Genomic DNA, 21207 nt, shown 5'->3' with positions numbered 1-21207 from the left:
GACATGTAGGGGATCTCAGCACTCAGTGGGTTAGGATGTCATCACGTCTTCCATTTTCTAGCTCAGTTTCCTTCCCAGATGCCTCTGGTAGTTGGCTTCTTCACTTTCCTGTATGACCAGGGCTGGTACAGACCAATACCAACCCTGTAACCATGAGAGGTCACACACAAGGAATCTGATGATCCTCCTGGGTCCTCCTCAGTGAGCAATGGGATAAACCCAGCTCCTCGCTGGAGAGCCAACCTCAAGATGTTTCAGTGCTAAAGCAGAAAACGTAACGAGATGAATGGATGTGACCCCAGGAACCAGCTTCAAGGGATTTCAAGAGTGTTTTCAGCTCCTGTGGCTGGTACTTACTCTCCAGAAACTTCGTGTTAGAAAGACCCACCGGACAGACATGAAGCGTAGGGGAATCAACCCAGAGAACGGTGCTGAGCACTGAGCTAAAGCCCTTACAGCAAATCTTTGGGGCTGGCTGCTGCCCTTGCAGACCTGGCGGACGGCATAGGACCATTTCCCTGCCCATCTGCTGTTGTCTGGAGTAACTAAAGCTATGAAGCCATGGAATGTCTGAAGGGAAAACCTCGCTAGAGCCCAGTGAGAAGGTTTTACTGAAGAGAGCAGAGAGGGAATGGCTGCATTCCATCAGCGTCCAGCAGGCAGAGGTGCTTAAAGGTTGCGCTTTGATGGAGAAGATCCCCATCAGGAGATAAAGGAGCCCCATAGGGCACTGAGAGGAGCTTCCCAGCCTACTCAGTCATACTCCAATGGAGCAGCCTCTTGGCAGACTGCAGGGAGAACAAGACAATGCTTGACCCCAGCGGCACAGTGAGTGGTGGGGCTCACATCTTCCTGCTTGCCCACAGGGTCTGGGTGAGCAGAGGAGTCTGACCCACCACTCCCAATGGGGGCAAGAATGGGATCAAACCCAGGAGGGATTTCAGCAACCCACATGGCTCTGGACTGGTGTTTGTCCCACTGCTCATCATCCCCATCAGGGGCTGCTGCCAACTGCCAGGCAGGAGCCAGGTCCTGTTCATGCCATGTTGGAAGAGCTGCAGACAAGGACATCCTCAACAGCCCCTGTACCAGCTACGCAGCCTCTGCAATTTGCAGTCTCAGTCTCCTCACATTTAAATGGCAAGGAAGGGTTTTTCCCTTCAGTCTGCCTTTCTCCAGTTCTTGCTTCGTGTCTCCTTTGCTTTTTGCCTCCTTTCTGCACTCTCTTTCCCTGTAGTGCCTTTTTCCCTGTTTTCCATTCCCTCTCACAGCACTGATTACTTGTATATCCTTTTCCAAGTCTCTTCTCTCCACGTGTCATCGCTTCTCTTGTGCAGCGAAGAGGTCGATGCAGGAGAGAGTGTTGTGGTGAATGCACCTCTACTGCAGCAGGAAGAGGCGTGATGCTTTCTCCTCAGTTGAGGTGAGGAGACAGACAGAGGGGAAGGAGAAGAGACCACCCCTGATTCAGGAATCACTGCGGTGGCATGTCTGTTCCTTCAGTGGCCCCTGGGAGTCCTTTATAGAGACCAGGACCCTCCAAGAGCCACCGCTGGCCATGTCAGCTAACACTGCAGAAGTGGCCTTTCTAAATGCAAGTCTTCCTAATGACTGGTCCCGGGGGCAATACTGGTATAAAAGGTTTCCGGCCCTTCTCTTCAACATATGTTTCTATGGATGAGGTGCTCCAGGTTCATCAAAAGGGACAGTCCTTTGCAGATGAAGAATCTACCAGTGAAGGTGGTTCACGAGCCGGAGGCCTTGCTAAGCCACAAATTCCCTGTGACACGTCAGTGAAGTGAGTTCTTTGGACCTTAGTATGCAATTTCTCCACCATAAACCCATGTTGTGAGGGGTGAAAGTGTGCGGGAAGTGGAAACAGCCCACCACGTGAGGTGCCCCTGCATCCGCACTGCTCAAAGGGCAATAGGAAAGGTGCCCTGCCTGTTACATCATTGCAACGACAGGCAGGGTTTCAATGAGGGGACCATATTGGTGGGACACCTTCACCACCATGGTGGGAACACTGATGTTGCTGGGGAGGGATTTTGCTGGATGGAATCCATCCCCTGCGTGTATGGTAAGGAGTAAGAGAGGGGAGAGCCTGTCTGCAGCAGGATCCCCAGCATGAGAGCCAGGGCCAGCTTTTGTCCCCTGCCCAGCCCGGGGGCACAGCACTGGTATTGTCCCAGCACTGCCTGGGAAAATGGGAGGGGATCCCTGTGAAATCTTTCCATACAGTAAACCAGCGTCAGAGCAGGGGAGCGAGGGGGGAACGGCACAGGCAGTCGAAAACACACGCACACCCCCCCCACAGGCAGACAATACCCGCAGTGTGCTGAGGGAAAGGGAGACCCATGAATTGGGAGTTTGATAAGGATTTTCTCCCGCGCGTGCCCGCTCTCTCAACGGCCCCTTCAGTTTTCCCAACACCCCCCTCCCCCCCTTTTCCCTCTCCGTCTTTCTTGTTTGGGCCTCAAACAGTGCGCCGTCTTTGTTCGGGATACAGGTGAACGGCAATCATGTGATTCACACACACAAAACCAGGCTTTTTAAGAGCGTCCAGCTTGCTCCAGACCCAAAGACGGGAGAGGACACCCAGGCCAGGAGGAGCTGAGCCCCTGGGATGGACGAGCAGGCACCGCAGCCTCTGTGCAAAGTCTCCTTCCCGTGGAGGTGGGCATGCAAGGCAATGAGGGGCAGGAGGGGTGGAGGGGGGCAAGGTTCGGGATTTGGGGGCTGGAGGGGTCTTACGCAGGCCTACTTGCCTGCGTTGGGCAGGCTGGTGGGGGCTCGCGCTGGCCATGATGCTTTGGGAAGGACCATCCCAACATCATGCCGGAGAGGGAGGTGCAGAAGTCTCCTCTTGTCTCCTTGATGGGGAGGGGAGATGGATTTCCATGCCCTCAGCCCTTCCTCGTTCCCATGTGGGATTTGCATCTTCACCAGCGTGAGGCTGGAAGGGAGGGTTCGGTGAGGAAGAGGAGGGTGGCCAGCCTTCCTGATGGGAAGGGGGAATGTCTCCCTGCCCGAGTTGTGATGCAGGGAGAGCTGAAGGGATTTGCTCAGTCCCATGGTGGCCTAGGAGCGAGAAAGGGAGAGGACAGGGCAACGCAGGCAGTCATGGGAAGGTTGGCAGGGACAGTTGACCCTTACTGGAAGTCCTGCTGCCCTGGCCAGAACTAGCGTATCCAACATCCCCAGTGAGGACTGCATGCCCCCTTTGGTGTGGAGATGCCATAAGGCCCTATTACACTTGATCGGCACGACCATAACATAGCTGGGAAGCTGGTTACTCAGTCCTGGGGGGAAACGGAGGCTTGCGAGGTATGGCCACGTGACCGTCTGAATCATCCACGTAGCAAGTCAGGAAAGAACTGGAAAAGTAGCAAGGTTTCGAAAGATTATTCTCTTCATTTGAAGATCGCCTGCGTGTGATGCTCCAAGGAAAAGAGGGGAGGAGTAAAGGGAGAGGCCACCATAATGCTCGGAAAACCTATGGATCTGCAGCTGGTTTCACTCATGAGACATCATGGGACATGACTGATAGCAGCCCGTGAGAGGTCAGGACCAGGACGTACCCTTTGCTGGAGCACCCAAGCCCAGCCCTGTCTCCACCACTTCCTCATGCCCTTCTCTTCAAATTCCTCATCGATCCAATGTCATGACCGCCCTTCCAGGCTCCCAGCCTGTAGCTTGCTCTCATGATCAGGAGGAGCAGAGAGTGCCCAGAGCCCATATTCGTGTTACTCTCCATGATTCTGTGGCAGCTGTGATCTCCAAAGAACCCTTCAATTTGCCTTGTGCTATAGGCATCCTTCCAACAAGGAGACGGGCACAGGGACCATTGCCAGGCTCTGGGCTTCATCACCCCTCACTGGTTTTGACTGATGCTCCCAGTAGTGGTCCTGCACTTTGCCAGATGTGAACTGGATGCCCATGAGGCAGCATAAAGAGAAAGTGTTGTGGGGTCATTCAGGGAAAGCAAAGAGTTGGGTTTGGCAGCACCACACCATGTCCATGGGGTTACAGGACAGTCATCTGCATCAAGTGTACAGGACTTCTTGTCATGGGATACCAGGGAAAACAAAAGGCAGGCGATGCCTGGAGTCCTTTACTGCGTGACCAGTGTGATTGTCAACCCAGTGTCCTGCATGGGGCAGCTAAAGAAACCTTGCAGTGGCTGCCCTCCTCCGGGGTTATCATCCCCATGTGCGACACAGTGATGCTGATCAGCACGTGGCCCTGTGCTCCTATCACCCCAGCATGGAATGGGAGTCCTTGGGAAGCCGTTTTGGGATGGGGACTGGGACGTGGTTGCACAGTCCCACCTGCCCCTGGAGCAAGAGAAACCTCATTCCCTCTCCAAGGGAGGCATGGTGAGGGATGCACGTGCAGGAAACCGCAGCACTTCTGCCTCTGGTGTGCATGCCTTGATGCAGCCAAGCAGGAGATGTTGTTCAGCAGCATTCTGTGCTCTTAAAGCAGTGCGTTATGGTGCCAGCTGCTTTGGAGAGGAGGTGTAGGGAAAACCTGGTGGAAAGGAGAGAGAAGAACCACTGCTGAGCATTGCAAAGACCCCAAGGCAGCTCCTGTCCTGTCTTCTTGGACAGCCCAGTGTTTCGTGGGCATGGTGAGGACTTGTGATGGCTAAATGGGACAATTTTCCTGCATTACTCGGGTCTGGGAAGATCAAAGAGGAATGGGGCAAGCATATCTGTCTGCTACCTCCTTTGATGGGTGGCACGAGCCTCCCTGGCCATTAACCCCACCGTCTCCTGCCGGAGAGGCCAGGTCTACTTCCAGAAACAGGACCCCAAAAAGTGAGCACTGAAGGGGTGGGAAGCTGGGGGAGAAGGGGATGGATGGGGTTTGCCTTCTCTCACATGGAGTCTGGCATATCCTGTGTGATGTAATGGAGGGTGCTCTTGGTCTGCATGACAGAGGAGAGATGCCCAGAGGGGAGAGGAAGGGAATTGTACAAGGCTGGGCAGAACAACCAGAAAAGGGGACCCTCCCGATTGGACCTGTGGCTGTAGCAGCACCGAGTGACCCCAGTGGGTGGCTGAAGCTGACCCGGGTGATCTTCACCCTCTGCCAGTTCTCTGGCTGCAGGGAGGCTCCTGGGGAGCCGGGGGAAGGGTTAAGTCAGGAAGGCTTCAGCCCGCTGCCTTGGCCCCTGTAATTCCTCCAGAGAGTAGGACTGGGAGAACAAGGAGCCCTTTCTGTTCACAGGAATTAATAGCAAAGAGTCATCTGGGGTGTCATTCAAGCCCTGATCAGCTCCCGGAGGAATGCAAGGGAGAGCAAGTGAGGGAGCACAGCCTGAGGCCGAGGCACCAAAGCCAGGGCAGGAGCAGTTCGGCTGGTAACCAGTGTTACCAGCTGGCATTTGGGGAGCAGGACCCCTTCACCCCAGCCTCCATGTCCCCTCTGCCCTGTGCAGGGGGCTCACCATGACACCCATTCTCAAAGGGCTGCCACCAGCTCCTAAGCTTGTCCCTTGTTACCCATCACTTTGTATTGGGAAGGGGGGAGATGTCCCAGCCCATCACCACCACTGCACCTGGAGGGATGGGCCAGGCAACCAGGCGCCAGCACAACCCCACTGCGCTCACTGTGGACATGAAGTCCAGCAGACACCCCCTCTGCAGCCTCCAGCCTGTGATGACCGTGGGGTTTGTGCTCCAAAGCAAGCTTGCCCATGGAGAGGATCTCCAGGGAGCCCTCAAACATGGCAGGGGACATAGGGTAGTAGCTCAGGGGAGCACAAAGCTCAGTGCTGAAGCCTTTGCTGCTGGATCATCTTGCCCAGGCTAACTCAGTCATTGCAATTTCAGGAGAAAAAGATCAGGTCAAGGAGTTACCACGCTAGTGTTCCATGGTGTTGCTTCATGGCCACACAGGAAGGCTTGAAAGTGCTGCGTGGTGACACTGCAGTGTTGCCTGTAACAGCACCAGCCCCAGTGAGACAAGCAGAGATTTTGGCTACATCTCTACTAGCCGAGAAGAAGACCTTGAAGTGGTCCATCCTGTTCCATGGCCTCCTCTCTGCCTGCATCACGAAAGGCCCACATAACTACGCCTGGTAGCACAAGATGACCCAAGGCTCTGGTGATGCAACATGTTCAACCCTAGCATATGGACTACGGCGTCTTCAGGTCTGCCACATGGGGTGTGATCTGAGCTCACCAGCCTGATGGTGAGTGCCGTTCAGGCAGACACATCTGCGTGAGATGCAAACGGAGCCATGCTGGAGTGCACGAGTTGCTTTTGCTGGCCAAAATGCATCTCACCAAAGTTTCCCTTCCTCCCCACACACACCAGGTCAGCCCAAAACCAGCTGTAAGCACTAGGGCTGCATCTCAGCGTCCTCCGAGAGATGCACAGTGATGCCGGGATGGATTCCTCTGTCCCCTCCCCGGTCCCGGTACCACCGCCACAATAAGTGCGCCTTGTCGTAGAGGGGTTAATAAATGATGCAAGAAAGGAGCTCTTTAATGCACAGTGACCTTTGGCCTTTCATAAATCACAGTGTTGGGCTGCAAGTGAGTGGAGGGCGCGAGGCAGCGGGGGGAGAGGACGGGAGGGGGTCCCTGCAGCTGCGCCACGGAGTTGACATTGTTCCCACCATCACTAAAGTGCAACAAATCCCTCTATTGTGTTCCTGGTTTATCTGGTTCCTCTTGTTTATTAGCAGAGGTTGTTTGGCGCTGGCTCCAGCCCTGGGCGGGTGGAAAGAGTGTTGGCACGCACCAGAGGAGGGGAGGGAGGGAGTGGGGGGGATCGGGATGGGAGGACGAGAGCAGTTCATCAATGGCTGTATTGTCCCATCTTTTTTGTTGCTCCTGTAATGATATGTTCGAAAAAAGGGGATTAAATAAAAAAAAAAGAAGAGGCGGGAGGGAGGGGGGAGACGAGAGAGGGAGAGAAAGACAAACGGCACAGAAGGACTTGGTAAGAATGGCCAGTCTGGGCCTGCAGCGGATGCTGTCGCAGCTGGGGAGGACGGATGGGTCGGGATGGAGCCGCGACGGGGCTGCTCTGTGCCTTTATGCTGCTTATTCAGGTCGGGAGTCGTGAGCCCCAGTGGCTCGTGATGGGCCCACTCTATTCATGGCCAGCAGGGACCACGTGCCACAGGAGCAAGGGGGTGGGGATGGCAGGGAAGGGGAAGGAAAGCTGTTCTTCACCTCCTTCGGGTCTGAACCTGCCTTTGTATGGAAGAGGCGGCTGGGGAGCACAGCATCTTCTCAAAGCACTGGCAGCATCCTTCATCCCACTTGGTCATCATCCCCCAGCCTACCCACCCATCATAAGAAGTATCAGTGCCCCTTCCCAGATTCCCAGTTTCTTGCACCCAGATCTTGCTTACACTTGCATTTTTTCTCCTGGAGCTGCCTGTGGACACGTGCCCATGGAGAGCTCCACTGGTTTTCCTAGGGAGCAGCAGGACAGTGCTGGAAGATGATGGCACTTCGATTGCCACTTTGCCTAAAGCCAGATGACAGCACAGGTAAAACTGACACAGCCACAGCAGCTTTGCTCATGCTCTGCCTTTTGCTACCCATGGAGCTGAATGGATGCAAACACCCCTAAGAGGTGCACATCCCACCATAGACAGCCTTTCTGAGATCAGAGTGAAATTTATTGAGATAAGAGTAGTATTCTATCTGGGATGCTCAAGCACATCTTCTAGTTCATCTCAGGATGAACTGGTTTTAACCCAACCACGCCGACCATTTCAGCTCCAGTGTGTCCATCACCTCAGGGTTGTCACATAGGGGCACCGCACATGCACAGGAGCTCAGAGATTGAAACATTCTGCTGAACTTTAAATAGCAGGTTTTATTTGGTGGTTATTAGGCTCTTGTGTCTGACCTCTCATCTTTCAACCTGGGGCAAGTTTTAAATGTAAAATGCCGGTCTGAAATAAAATGTCAGGAACTCCCTTTGAAAATGTCCATTCATAACATTTTGGCATTTAGAAAACAGAATAAATCAGGAAGATTGTCTCGAAATGAAATGGTTTAATATTTTAAATGTCCCCTTCCCACACTCACTTTCCAGCCAGCAGTACTTGTTGAATTTGGCCTGGATCTGCAACTAGTTTCATTCCGCTGAAGACCCGTTTCTTGGCAAATCATTTGCCAATAAATGCTTCCCCCATACCAATCATTCCCACTTTTGGATGATGCCACATCTTTCCCATCTCTGGGAGGTGTCAGGGTCTCCACAAGGTGCTGGAATGTGCTTGGATTCTTTGTTCCCCCAAGTGCCATCTTGCCTCCTGTGATCTCAGGACCCATGGCAGGCCTGCCATCAACCTGTGCCACCCGTTCCTTGAGAGTCAGGCGTGAAGCCCAGCACTGGCACAGCTCTAGCTTTGTGGCCTTAAAAACTAGAGGCTTAAACTCATGTAATGTGGTCACACATGTTTGTGTGGCTGCTGCTTAGGGTGTTTCTAAAGGGACATGTGAGGAGCTGGGCTGTGAAGGTCTGAGGCTGTAGAAGTGAAAGGGGGGGGTTGGAATGGGACAGGCTCTCCCTTACTGCAGGGATGCATGGCAATCCTTTTCACCTGAGTGGAAAACGAAGTGTGTCAAAACTGAGAAATATTGCTGACTTGATTAAAGGTAATGTTTTTCGGGCCCTCTTTTCCCATGTAAACATAAAATGAGAGTGTGAACCACCCCAGTGGCCACACAGAAATGAGTGTTCAGCTCCGCACTCTCTCCTTTGCCTATCACACCCCTTCTCCAGCACAAGTCTGATCAGCTTCTCCACTATAGGAAGTTCCCAGACTTAATTCTGTCTTCCCTCAGTCAGATATCCAACAGGTACCTCCATACCCAATGTCCTCCAAAGCATCTTCATGTAACCTCTGAAAAGAAAGAATGAATAATTCCTACCAGCAGTCAGGATCACTACTTGTTCAGATGAAACAGCCAGTTTCAACCTGTCCTTCCTTTTCCTCCAGTCCAGTGCGAGGGGACTTCGTAGGACTCCTGGATTACAAATATGAAGAGTTATAAGGTTTTCCTTGGAAAAATCTGGTCACACAATGAATTTAGCAACTGGAAACAGAGTAAAGTTTGCTTGTGCCAGTTTGAACTGGTGGCACCATTAACCCTACACCTGAACTGGATAGTCAAAGGGACGTATCAAGGCCAAATCCTCTTCTGAGACTGTCATCTCTCTTTTTTTAACTCTTAGGTAGTCTAAGTTTTGCCTAACCAAAGGCTACCTACCAGTCTCATCATCCCTCACAGCAGGCGGCACTGGTGACTTTGAAGGAGATGCTTTTGTCTGCACAGAGTAGGCCATGTCACATCACAGAAAGGACAGAGCTCTGCAACCTGGATATACAGAAGGCAAGTGCATCCCTGAATGTCCTCAAAGACAAAGACTAGCCTGAGCTGCTTCCCCAGACAGCAGTATCTGGATCACACCATAGATGATCCCAAGAGTAGTAATGAGGATCGGTCAGGCTGTGCCTGCAAAGCACTGTTGTTTGCAGCAGGCAGCACCTCTCCTTCCACATCAACAGATAATGGAAGAGAAAATAAATTCCCATCATGCACATCATGAACACGAGGAGGACATCTCATCCCAGCCAGTGTGGGAGACACTCCTCGGACACTGAGGTCTCCGCTGTGCTCACGGTGGGCCTGACTCTGCTTTCAGTGGCATCCCCTGGGGCAGGGACAGGACAGTGGCACTCACCATGAACTTCCCTGTCTGAGCAGTTAACAAGAATTTTACCATTAGGTTTTGCTTTCTGAACCCCAGGGAATTTCAAGGAATCACTTGTCCGCCAGCAATGGTCTGGGAGTTTTTAAATGACTATCAACATTAGGCTGGACATTCCTAACAAGCCCAGATGAAGTTCCTAATCAAGAGGTACATTTGGGACATTTTAAACCCAAGTGCCACATCTTGGGAACAGCACAGCCCCTGCACCTCCACAGAGAGATGCACCCTGTGCATTTTGCTCTGAAGCAGAGGGGTCACAATCCATTGCCCCCTGGGATGCAGGACACGGTGACTAGAGGAGCATGGCACTGCTTGCTGAGCATCCCAGCCCAGATGGGCACCAGGACTCTCCAGCACTGCCGGCTGCACAAGTGCACTGCCTGGAGCACAGCTGCCTCCTGTCCCCTCTGTTCCCTTTTCTCCCTACCCCCCAGAAGACACAACATCCATGGTCCCTTGGCCACCAACGTGGCCCCTCCATCAGGGGTCCCCTGCTCACTGGTCAGCTCTGTTTGAATCAAGGCATGAGAATCTGTCCCTCATCCACACAATCATCTTGCCTTTTCCCCCACAGCCATCAAAATCCTCCTTCCCTGCCTCCCTCTTTCTCCTTCCCGCCGCCTCCCCCTTCTCTCCCTGGAACTTCCCTGCAGCTGCAGAGCTGGCCAGACAATCGGGTGTTTTAGAGAAATACATTTTTGGGCTAATTTGCCATGCATAAGTGTTTCTCTTACCCTTTAAAGGCAGGGAACAAAGAGCACATTCTCCGGGAGCTCTGCCCTGTTGTGAGCAGCCCTGCAGCTGTACAGCGCTGTGCTACCCTCCGCTCTCCTGCTCCACTCTCTGCTAGCTGTGTAAGGAGATGGGGCTCTGCTTCTCCCTGGGACAACACCATCTCCTACCCATCACTACACGTTTCTGGTTTATAGAAGCAGAGGCAGAACAAGTGGGGAGGGAAGGGATTTGGCATCACTGCCACCTAGACTGACTTGCCAGGTCATCCACGTACAGTATTTTATGTTGAGACATTGTTTATTGGGAAACAGTCTGAATTTCTCTTTATTTGAGGCTTAATCCTGCATCCAAGTATTTATGTTACCACTTCAGTAAGTCACACTGGCAATGCATTACACACACTATTCTAGATTGCATGAAACTTTGCACTATCAAGGCAACCTAGTCATTAATAAAATCTCATGTGTGAGGTTTTCAGGTCCTATTAGCTCACTTCAAACACTAGTAGCCACCCTTCATTCGGGAATGTCTCAGAGCATTTTCCCTTTTAAGGCTTCTTCAGGAAGAAGATGCAGATGTTCTGGCATGAACTGCTCACAGGTTGTAAAAGAAGGAGATGGCCCAGAGCTGTTGGACACTGAGGAACTAAAGATTTTTGTCAGCCTTTTGGGGACCCCATTTCAGCACTTGCATTTTCCTACCCATGGAAAGCTGGTCCAGCAAATGGTTTCCTAAATGGTGCAACAGGCTCTGGTAAAAGCAGAACGAGGCTTTTAAACCAGTGAAGTCACTTGCAGCACTGTATCCAGGCAAACTCTTCCCATCAGCCCACTCCCATCCACCATGAATATTAACTCAGTCCAAAGCAGTCCTGTTTTCATCTTCAAGTCCAACACAGTGTAAGGCAGATAATCCCGTCAGGTCTAGCCTACCCAGAACATGCCCATCTCAAGATGCCATCTCAAACCTGCATTCAGATTGCACTCAGTCCATGTAAGTTTAGCTTGGTCAGATCAAAGCCAGTGTAACTCAGGCCAAGCCAGCCATACCCAGGCCATTCTGAGCAAACCAAAGCCATGCGCCATTCAGGGACTAGTATAGTCCAGCCTGTCCAGTTGTGCTCAAAGTCTAACTCAGTAAGGGGGTAAAACAGGATGTGCCAGCTGCAAGGCAACAGAAGCTCAGCTCTGAGACACTTGAACTGTGTCTTCAGGTAGAAATGTCTGTATCTCACAGAGGCCATCATGGCTTTAAGAGTTTGTGGCACTTGATCTCAAACAGGTTAACAGCCTTGGTCCCCCTGAAGCACCCTGCACATCATACCCGTACAGATGCACCCATTCTTCAGTTCTCTCTCACATGTTGTGCCCTATTGTTTTGCCTCCAGCAGATCCTCTTGACTCGAATCCAGATGGATCTCTTGCAAAAATAAAATAAATTAAAAAATAGAGACTTTGTTTTGAAATTATTCCATCTCTTTTAATAGATAGGAAAATAGGGAGAAGAGAGAAGAGTGAGGGAAGGGCTTGGGGAAACATGTAATGCAGGAAAAGTTGAAGGTCTTATGGACTGGAGACTAAGATTCTGAGCATCTAAGCTAGGAAAGGCCAGTCTGGAAGAAATGATAGCTGGAGGAATATACAGTAGAAGAAGGTGTAGGTGGCAACACCACCCAAGTGGTAGGACAGTGGGACAGGTCGAGCCTCACCTGGCACAGCCCACTATATCCCGGAGTTCCTTCCTCATTGAGCAAGGTTGGTAGCCATATGGATGTAAGAACTCAGTGACAATAGGAGTCTGTTAATGGAGCCAAGGCTCAAAGACATGTATTTGTTGATGGTGTGGTGGCACTTGTTCTACACAGAACACCACCTGATCTTAGCTCAGCTGAGATCTTAATGCTCTAAGACTCCTGCCTTGCTGTGCTACTGTGAATGAATTGTATGAGGGAGCAGTGGAGAACTTTGAGTTTCTTAGTTTTCAAACTGCATTTCAAACTCCAGGACTTCCTCTTCTGACTTTACAAGTGACTCCAGCAAGTGCTAGTCAGGTATTAAAACCATAGTGCCAAGAAAAAGTCAATTTCAGATGGAATTGGAGCTGCTATAGTGACAATCCCACTGAGCAATGGGTTTAATTGTATTTAGCATCTCCCTGTAGGAGACTGAACTTGAACATCACTGTGTGATGTGCCCTGGCAGGGCTGCAGGGCACATCACACGGCACAGGTGGTCTGAGTGGCACAGGCAGATTGGAAGCCAAGAACAAGTGCCAACACAAACATCCAAAAGCCCCAGAAGCAGCAAAATTCAGCTCCAGCCTTTGTGGTTACCATCTCCGTAAGCCAGAAAAAGGGAGATGATAGAAAGGAGAGGAACGGGAGGGAGAAGTTTGGAGAATGGGGGAGGGCTGGAAGCCTGAAGGCTTCTGTGGCCACATGATTTTCCTGTTTTTTTTCAAAGCACTACTCTAACACACACGCACAAGTCCCATGTGATTGCTTACTTATGAAAGCACAGTCGTAATGTTGTGTGCATCTCACATCCGCTCAGCAGCCCACCTGACTGTGGGTTCCATGGGCCCCCCCTGCACCCTCCCCATCTCTGCCATTCAGCCAAGGGGGATGGGTGACCCATGATGGGTGGACTCTGCTCCTGTCCTGGTGAGGTGGGGAAGCACAGAGGAGGCTCATCTTCCGTTTTCCAAACGTTCTTTGCTTCCCCTTTTCCTGGCCCTGTGAGAGGAGGCTCCAGATGCAAGGTGTTGTCCTCTCTGTACTGTCATGGGGAGAAAAAGCTTTGATTTCATATCTGACTGTCTCCCTTCTTTTAATTTGCAGAGCACCTGGAAGCAAGCTCAGGTACAAACTGACATGGTGCATGCTGATGTCCCACTTTTGTTCTTCAGATAGGTGCAGCTTCTCTTCCCTTGGGTAGAACTTTTTCTCTTACCATCATCACGGAAGTCCTCTTTCACCCAAAGGTTCACTCGACAAAAGAGGAAGCCTCCTTAGAAAGGGCAGGGAGGAGGGTAAGGGAGAGTGTTCACAGTGAAATAAAGCTGGTTGTTTCTTTGGGAGTGGAGACTTTCACCTACTTTCAATTCATTTGTAGAGAGAACCCCTAATCAAATAAAATTGTTCTTCTCAGTCAAAGGGAGGTCTGAGATGTGAGCAAGAGACATGCAAGTGTGTGAGAACAGAGTTTTTGAAGTCCAGCAGTAGGAACTGAATTAACAGAGGTTGTGATGGGACAAGATAATGCTGCAGTAAAAAATATCTTATGGTTGGTGTTTTCTTTTCTCTCTCCACAGCCAGAGGCACCAATGTCTCTAGATAAAAATGTCTGTGGAAAAGATTCATCACCTCATATGCTGCAAAAAAACCCTCCAGTGATCTCTGCCAAAACCAAAACTCCTATGAAAAAAGGACATCTGACATTTTAAGACTTTGGTATGGTCAAACCACCGAACGTCATTCCTACCTCGTCTTCCCAGACAATAAATCCTTGGCTTAAATTGCCCAAGAGCCAACATCTCTATCTCACCACACAGATTACGCCTCCCATGGCCATGCCTCTTTCCTGCACGCTCAGTAAATCGCCTGCATGAAGGGTTAATTCAACCAGGGCTTTTTACTCCAAGTTGTTTTCCAAGTAGCTGAGAGAATAGGTCTCTTGTTACAAACATGGCTTCTGGGCATTTGGTGATGCTTTCCCTTTTCTTTCTCTCTGTACCACAAAAGAATCTTTTGTTCTCTTGTCCCTCTGTCTCATTTACTCTCCCCCACCCTGCTCTGCCTCTTCCCTCCATTGGCTGCCAAGTGACTAAGGAATGGCAAAAAATGACCATAGCGCAGTCATGGCAAATATTTCTTCAGCTATTATCTGATAGAGACCTTGAGCATCTATGTGAAGGGCCCTCTGCCTTCCCTCGGGCTTCTCCTAGAGATGGGGAAAAATGAGTCAGACACAACAGGGCAGGATATAAGTCGAATCAGCCCAACATGCTAATGGAAATGTCTTGCAAATGGAGTCACGGTGCCTGTTTCGGGAAAATCAAATGATAGGGACCCAGAACTGGCAGGACTCCAGTGGCAGCTTCAATGGGTCTAGATTTTTATAGGAACTCTGCATTTATTAAAAAACACATGGGAGGCACAAAAAAGTCGCTTTCTTGCCTCCACATTTACTGATTCAGCTGTTTGTAAGCTGGAGCAGACACTCTTTTGTTGGATGGGTTGTTGATGTCTTTACTTTCTCCACACGATTGACGTAAATCTTGTTGTGCGTGATCTCCTACCACAAAAAAGCTGCGGCAAATCCCCGTGGGACATCATGTCTTCCCACACCCCGTTAAAATTATATGTCAGGCATTCCCACAGGCATCCTTCTAGCTATAGTCTTCTCCTTGAACATACTGCTTCACTGACTCAGTTTACACGTACGTACATAGATATGTAAAAGTTCACATGACACTAAAGTCACTGCAACTTCCACAATGACCTTTCTGAAACAGAAACAATTCCCCAGCCAAATTCCCACCTCCCTACCTTTTAGAGCATTTGGATATATCCGTCACTGATACTGTCTTCTGAAAGAAAACAAATTCTTTGGTCTCACCTGAAGCAAATCTTGCTGTTTCTGCCTTTCTGCTCATCTTCTTCTCTAGTGACCCTTTTTACTCTTCTGACTACCCTTTGTCCCAAGTCCATCTCAGTCTGTGTTGTGCCTCAGGTGAACATGGCGTAAGCTTCCTGGCTCCATCTGCCAAGCTTTCTGCACTCTTCTCCCATCCAGTGCCTCAACTGTTTCGAAAGGCCCTTAAAACAATCTTCAAATTGCAGCCTTAGTGACTTCCCGCACACATGCACACAAAGCCGTGGATGTAAGGCGTTATCTGCAGAAATTTTATTCCTGTAGAGAAGGGGAATGGACTATACAGATAAAAGAGCCATTATATTCCCACATTAGAAGGCTTTCTTGTCTGGTGGATTTTAACCAAGCTGGTTAAACCATCATGAAAACGGTGCACTGACCAACTCCTTATATGAGTATGACTGTGCCCACAATGAAGATTTGTGTAAGTCAACCATATCTGTTTTGAAACTGGATGCAGAGCAGCTTTCATTGTAAAGCATCAAACCCATCTAATATGTAACAATTAAGGAATATGTAATAATCCTTTTCCTGCGTCCTGGTTTGATAGCATCTAAATGAATCCCAGCACAGACACAGAGATCCTCAGTGCAATCCCAGCTGGGCTTCACTGCTTCCACAGTGGCTCTATCATACAGGGTGCTCATCAGAAGTGTACAGTCAGCCTTAAATCAGCATCTACTGATCACCTCCATCACAAAGGACAACCGAAGCACCCCGAGATGAAGAATGATACCCCAGAGACTCAATAGTTCAAATGTGCATCTAATGCTACAAACACAAACCTCCGCACCAAGCAGTGCCCCTGATAAAGCAATGCACTGCTGGATTCTCTTAGAAACCCCCATTTAGAAATGGCGAAAAAAGGAAAAGGATTTGCTTCTCCCTAGATCCAATTCCTCTTCACAGGGTGGGATCCCACAGTCCTGCAGTGGAGACTAATCTAGTCAAAGGCACTACACTGCCTGCAGAGCCCCATCAGGATCGTCTTTGCACTCTGTGGAGACCAAGATGTCAGCTGTTGAAGTCCCTTTGGAAAAAAGCATCTACCACCATCTCTTTCACAGATGAGAAGCCCAAGGATGGATTATGGATTCTTACTTGGATAATTCTGGATGAATCAAGAAAAGAGAGAAGGGATAGCTGGATGGCTAAATAAAGCCAATGAGATCACATGTTCCGCCTTTTTATCTGCTTTTCTCTTTCTGCTTTTGGACAATAAAGCTTCCTTTGATACAGAAGAGGGACGTAGGGAGTGCAGGGAGAGGGGGTGCCAGAGTCACCCCAATGGCCCCTGGTCACTTATCCACGCTCCTTAATGTGATGTTCCCACTGACAGAGACAGAAAAAGACAGTGATCTCATGATTCCACAGACGATTCATGCAAACAACCTTGGGAGATGAGGGGTGAAGGGGACAGGAAGAGGGGTAAAGAATGATTGAGGAAAGGAGAAAAAAGGGAGAGGAAAGGGTACGAGTGACAGAGAGAGGGGATATGGGAAGCAGGACCTTGGAGGGCAACTGTGGATGGCATTAGAAACTGAAGGTCAGAATCCAAAAGAGGATGTGTAGAGGGATTGTAGGGAAAAGGAGAAGAAAGAGGAGTCTTGAGACCAAGGGTAACAGGCCTGGTGGAAGAAGGTTAGGTGTGACATTGTATGGCAGGACTGAGGGCAGGGTGAGGGATAAGAGTTGACTGAGTTATCGAGTATGTAGGAAAGGGAGGCTGGACTCAGAGACAGTGTGGCGGGATGAGGAACAAGGACTTGATATGAGTGTGCGAAGGAAAGGAGGGAGAAGCACCTATGGGGTTGGGGTACGACTTACTGAAACTTGTTACTTTGAGGTTCTGCTTATACAAACCAGGTCACCAAATCTGCCAAGAGAATAATCTTGGTTTCTCACACCCCCAGAGCAAAGAGATGCTAGGAATGTGATAGGGAGAAAGATTTATTACCTGAGGCATTCAGCCATGTCCAAGGGAGGCAGTGATGAGGCAGTGGGGCTGAAGACAGGCAGCCTGGTTTCAACTTTGCCTGGGCTGATCTCTATGCAGGAGACCTTCACACCTGCACAGAGGAGCACTGCATGTGTATTCTACCTCACCTGCCAGCAGCCTTCTCCTTAAGCCTTCTTCCTTTCCTTCCCTTCCCTCCTACCCTTTTGTTCTTCCTTCCCTTCTTCCCTCACTCCCTTCATCCTTCTTTACTGCCTCCCCACAGTAAGACGAGCTCAGCACAGTCTGAAGGAGATTACCACCTTCTTCCCCATCCCACCCCAGCAGCCCTCGTCCCTAGACAGTGAAGCAGCCAGGGCCCAGCAGGAGGTTTTTGAGCCCAGAGGGCTCCTGTTAGACCAGGAACAAGGAGGGGATGAAGGACTGGAGGAACAACTGGAAGAAAGTGTCTCCCATTACAAACTGCCATCTCCATATCTCATGACTCTCTGACACTGGTCTGTCCTGGGGGCTCATCACATTTCCCCCCTCCTCTGTCTGCTCCATGGCAGCTAATCAGTGACCCACTGACAGTCTCTGTCCATCACTCGTCTCTGCACGCAATGGGGTAATTAAACCCTGACCCTCCACTCCTTTTATCCATTTCCTCTGCACAGTCACTCCCCGAAACAGGAGAGGTGAGGGCGTGCTGTGGAGGCTCCTGCCCCAGCCTCCAGCTGTAATGAAGATGTAAAGCACATGAAAGATCCACTGAGAGAAGAAAGATGCTCAGGGGGCAGCCAAAGAGGTATTGAGTACTACAAATCTTCCCACATGCTTATATTGAGCTCTGCTGACCTACCTCCATCAGGGACCTTTGTAAACCTTCAGCTCTTTATCATCACACCCACAGGTTGTCTAGCATCTTTTCCCTGCCCTCTCATATCGACAGTAAACCCACTCCTCCTCTATGTGTCCTTAGGGCAGTTCCAGATGGGGGTGCCTAGCTCAGGTAAAAACAAAGCCTTCCAGGAGCCTCAATACATCCATCTCTGGGCTTGCTCCCCTACACTACCACCCAGCTTGGTTGATGTGCCCCAACCAAAGCTTCTGGTGTGAACCCATCACCTCCACTGGAGCTAAGCACAGTGCCTCAGCCCTGGCACATGAAGGTTTCCTCATTAAACACCTGCAAAAGGGCAGAGGGAGCTCTTGGTAGCAGAGCGCACCCCACGGAGCACAGCGGATGAATGCAGGAGCTGGCTGGGACCTGGTGATACTGCTTTTGCCTGCATGTTGGGACAATGAAGGATGCATCAAGTGACAGACCGGAGTTCACAAATTGCAAGGAAGTTCTTTTTATATTTGTCCTTTTTCTTTTTTTTTTTTTTTTTTTTTTCCCTGGCTTTCTGGCACTCCACAGAATTTATTACACAGATTGATAAAGAGCCAGAAATGATGCTGAGCAACTCAGACTCTGCTTCCTGCTCCCTACCCCAAGTGGGGAAGCTGCCTCCCTCCCACTCATGAGCAAGAAGGGCTGGGGCCACCCGGGGAAGGGCATGACGGGTAAAGCAATGCCCCCTGAACAATTAAGCACTGTCCCAGGCACTGCACACCCTTGTCCCGGGAACAAAAGAGTCACACACAAGAGACCTGACTGTGAAGCCTCCATCCGCTTTCATCACTGACCCCCGGGGCAGGCAGGGCACAAGGTCAGCCCACTTAAACTCCAAACTCAGCCAGAAATAGAGCTGGGAAGTGGGCAAGGGTGGCCAAGTGCAGGGGTCCCCAACCATTTGAGGGGTTCTTTGACTGAGCCATTTCATTTCATCAAAGACACATTTTTTTCTGGAAGGAAAATGGAGAGCAGTGGGTGTGAAGGGAGTAAGGGGGAGGCAGAGTGTTCACCGTGAATTATGACCACTCTCAACAAGAGTCTTTTACATTATGGAGGTGAGGAGAGGATGGGGTAATTGGGCATGTTAGACCCATGCATAATGAGGGCAAATCTCTGCCTCTTTCCCACCCTCCACTCTGCCACTGCTCAGGAGATGTGGTCCTGATCGATATTCCACTGTGGAGCTCAACACCCTGAGGGCTTAACCCAAGGACTATGAGCTTTGATACTACCTCTCCAGACTGGAAGTCCTCTTGGGATGGGCCATAGCCTGTGGACATGCCCCTCGTGTGAAAAGGCTGAAAGTTGCCTTAAAAATTAAAGCCAAGCCAGGGCTCATGCTTTCCACCTGCAGGGGCTCAGAAAACCCACCAGGCTTTAAGTTGCTTTTTTTTCAGGCTGTAAATGCTGCCTTTGCATGTATTACTTTCATACAGGTGCAAGCTGCACCTTCTAGGGGACAGCACTAAGGAGTATATTAGTGGTAGGTAAGAACAGATGCTCCTGAGACCTATCTCCTCAACTAGGAAGAGAAATTTGTGGGGACAAAGTCAAGGGGGAATCAAATGTGTTTGGTGCATATAATCAGTTTAAACTTAAACAGGGGAGATTTAAGTTAGATATAATGAAGAAGTTCTTTACTGTGAGGGTGGTGAAGCACTGGAACAGATGCCCAAGGAAGCTGTGGCTGCTCCATCCCTTGGCAGCATTCAAGGCCAGGTTGGACACGGACTTGATCAACCTGGTCTAGTGGAAGGTATCCCTTCCCATAGCAGGGGGTGGGAACTAGATGATCTTAAGGTCCTTTCCAACCCAATCCATTCTATGATTCTCTGTGGGCTACAGTGCATTGACCATGGAATATTGTCCATTTCACTAGGCTTCTTCCCTCTAGATAAGCTTCTTATAATCCTGAATGTAGGATATTTCAAAGGACAATTAAAACACACACTGGTGGGGGGAGGGAAGGAGGGGAGAGGGAAGTACAAAAGAAAAAAATAATGCAGAAAACCCCTGCTTTTCACATCAAAAATGTGAAATTTCACTAAGTCAGCCTGAATTCCAAAAGACAGTAATACTGTGTTCTTTGAAACTCTATAGGGCAAATGTTCAGTGCTTGGTGCCCCCACGGGGAAGGATATCTCCACCGTGTCCAAATGCATTGAAGGTTCATCTCATTCTGGGAAGAGTTTGAATACAGCACTGATACGATGTACAGGTTGGGAAATAAGCAGTCACGTCATTTGTAGCTATGTTTTCAATGTTTCTCACCTCTTCCTCTGTGAGTTGGTAGCCCCAGGATACAAGTGTTAACAGCAAACACCCACCCTTATGTATGATAAACCACCCCTGTGTATGACTGTTCTCTACTCCACCTCAGTGGGGCTGCCACCACCTCCATCTCCCACCTATACCATCTAAAGGTCCCTGCTGGGGTTTGGGGCACCCAGCAGAAGTGGAGCAGCAACACGGAAGGCAGGCTGTGGAGTGGTGGGCAGGGAATACAGTCCCATACTTAGCCACTGGAAGTTCTCCCAAACCCAGACAACACAGCTGGAGAGACAGGAGTCAAGGAGAATGTTGTCAGCTCAGCGTTAGTTGACTCTGACAACAGCAGCAGAAAAGCAGCCAGAAATACAAGATTTAGCAGAGAGCCAGTACAGAGAGACGCACCTGAGTGCCAAGAAGCTAACCAGTCATGCAACGTGTGATCTGCTCACAGATTCCTTATTACATGTGATGAAAGACAAGCAGGAGGCAGTTAAACTCGCAAGGCCTCGGCTGCCTTTGCAGGGGTTGTCTATTTGGGGGTGGAAAAGTGTCTGCACTTGCAGACTGAGCCCTCTTGATCCAAGCTGTGTTGGTAGACTGAAAGCAGTGAGCCCAGGATAAAGCTGTGTTTCAAATTGTTGATGCAATGATTAATCAGACCTATCCTTGAAAATTAACAGCTTCCCGGGATTATTACTTTTTTTTTTTTTTTTTGCAGGTTGGCTAGCCTTATTTTTTTGAATTTTAGATAACCATTTTTGTCAGTAATTCATGATTTCTTCCTTTGGGAGGAGGTGATTGGCTGGATTTCCAATGCTGAGACAGACATGGCTTTAGGGCACACACAGATTCATTCTCTATCTCACACAAAGAGAATCCAATCAATCTGGGACGTGTTAGTGCAACTGTACACAAAAGGCAGGGTCAGCACATGCATACAAAGGCCAATGCTT

Source organism: Psittacula echo (genome assembly GCF_963264785.1).
Source record: "Psittacula echo genome assembly, chromosome: 1".
Taxonomy (NCBI): Eukaryota; Metazoa; Chordata; class Aves; order Psittaciformes; family Psittacidae; genus Psittacula; species Psittacula echo.
This window is presented reverse-complemented; position numbering follows the sequence as displayed.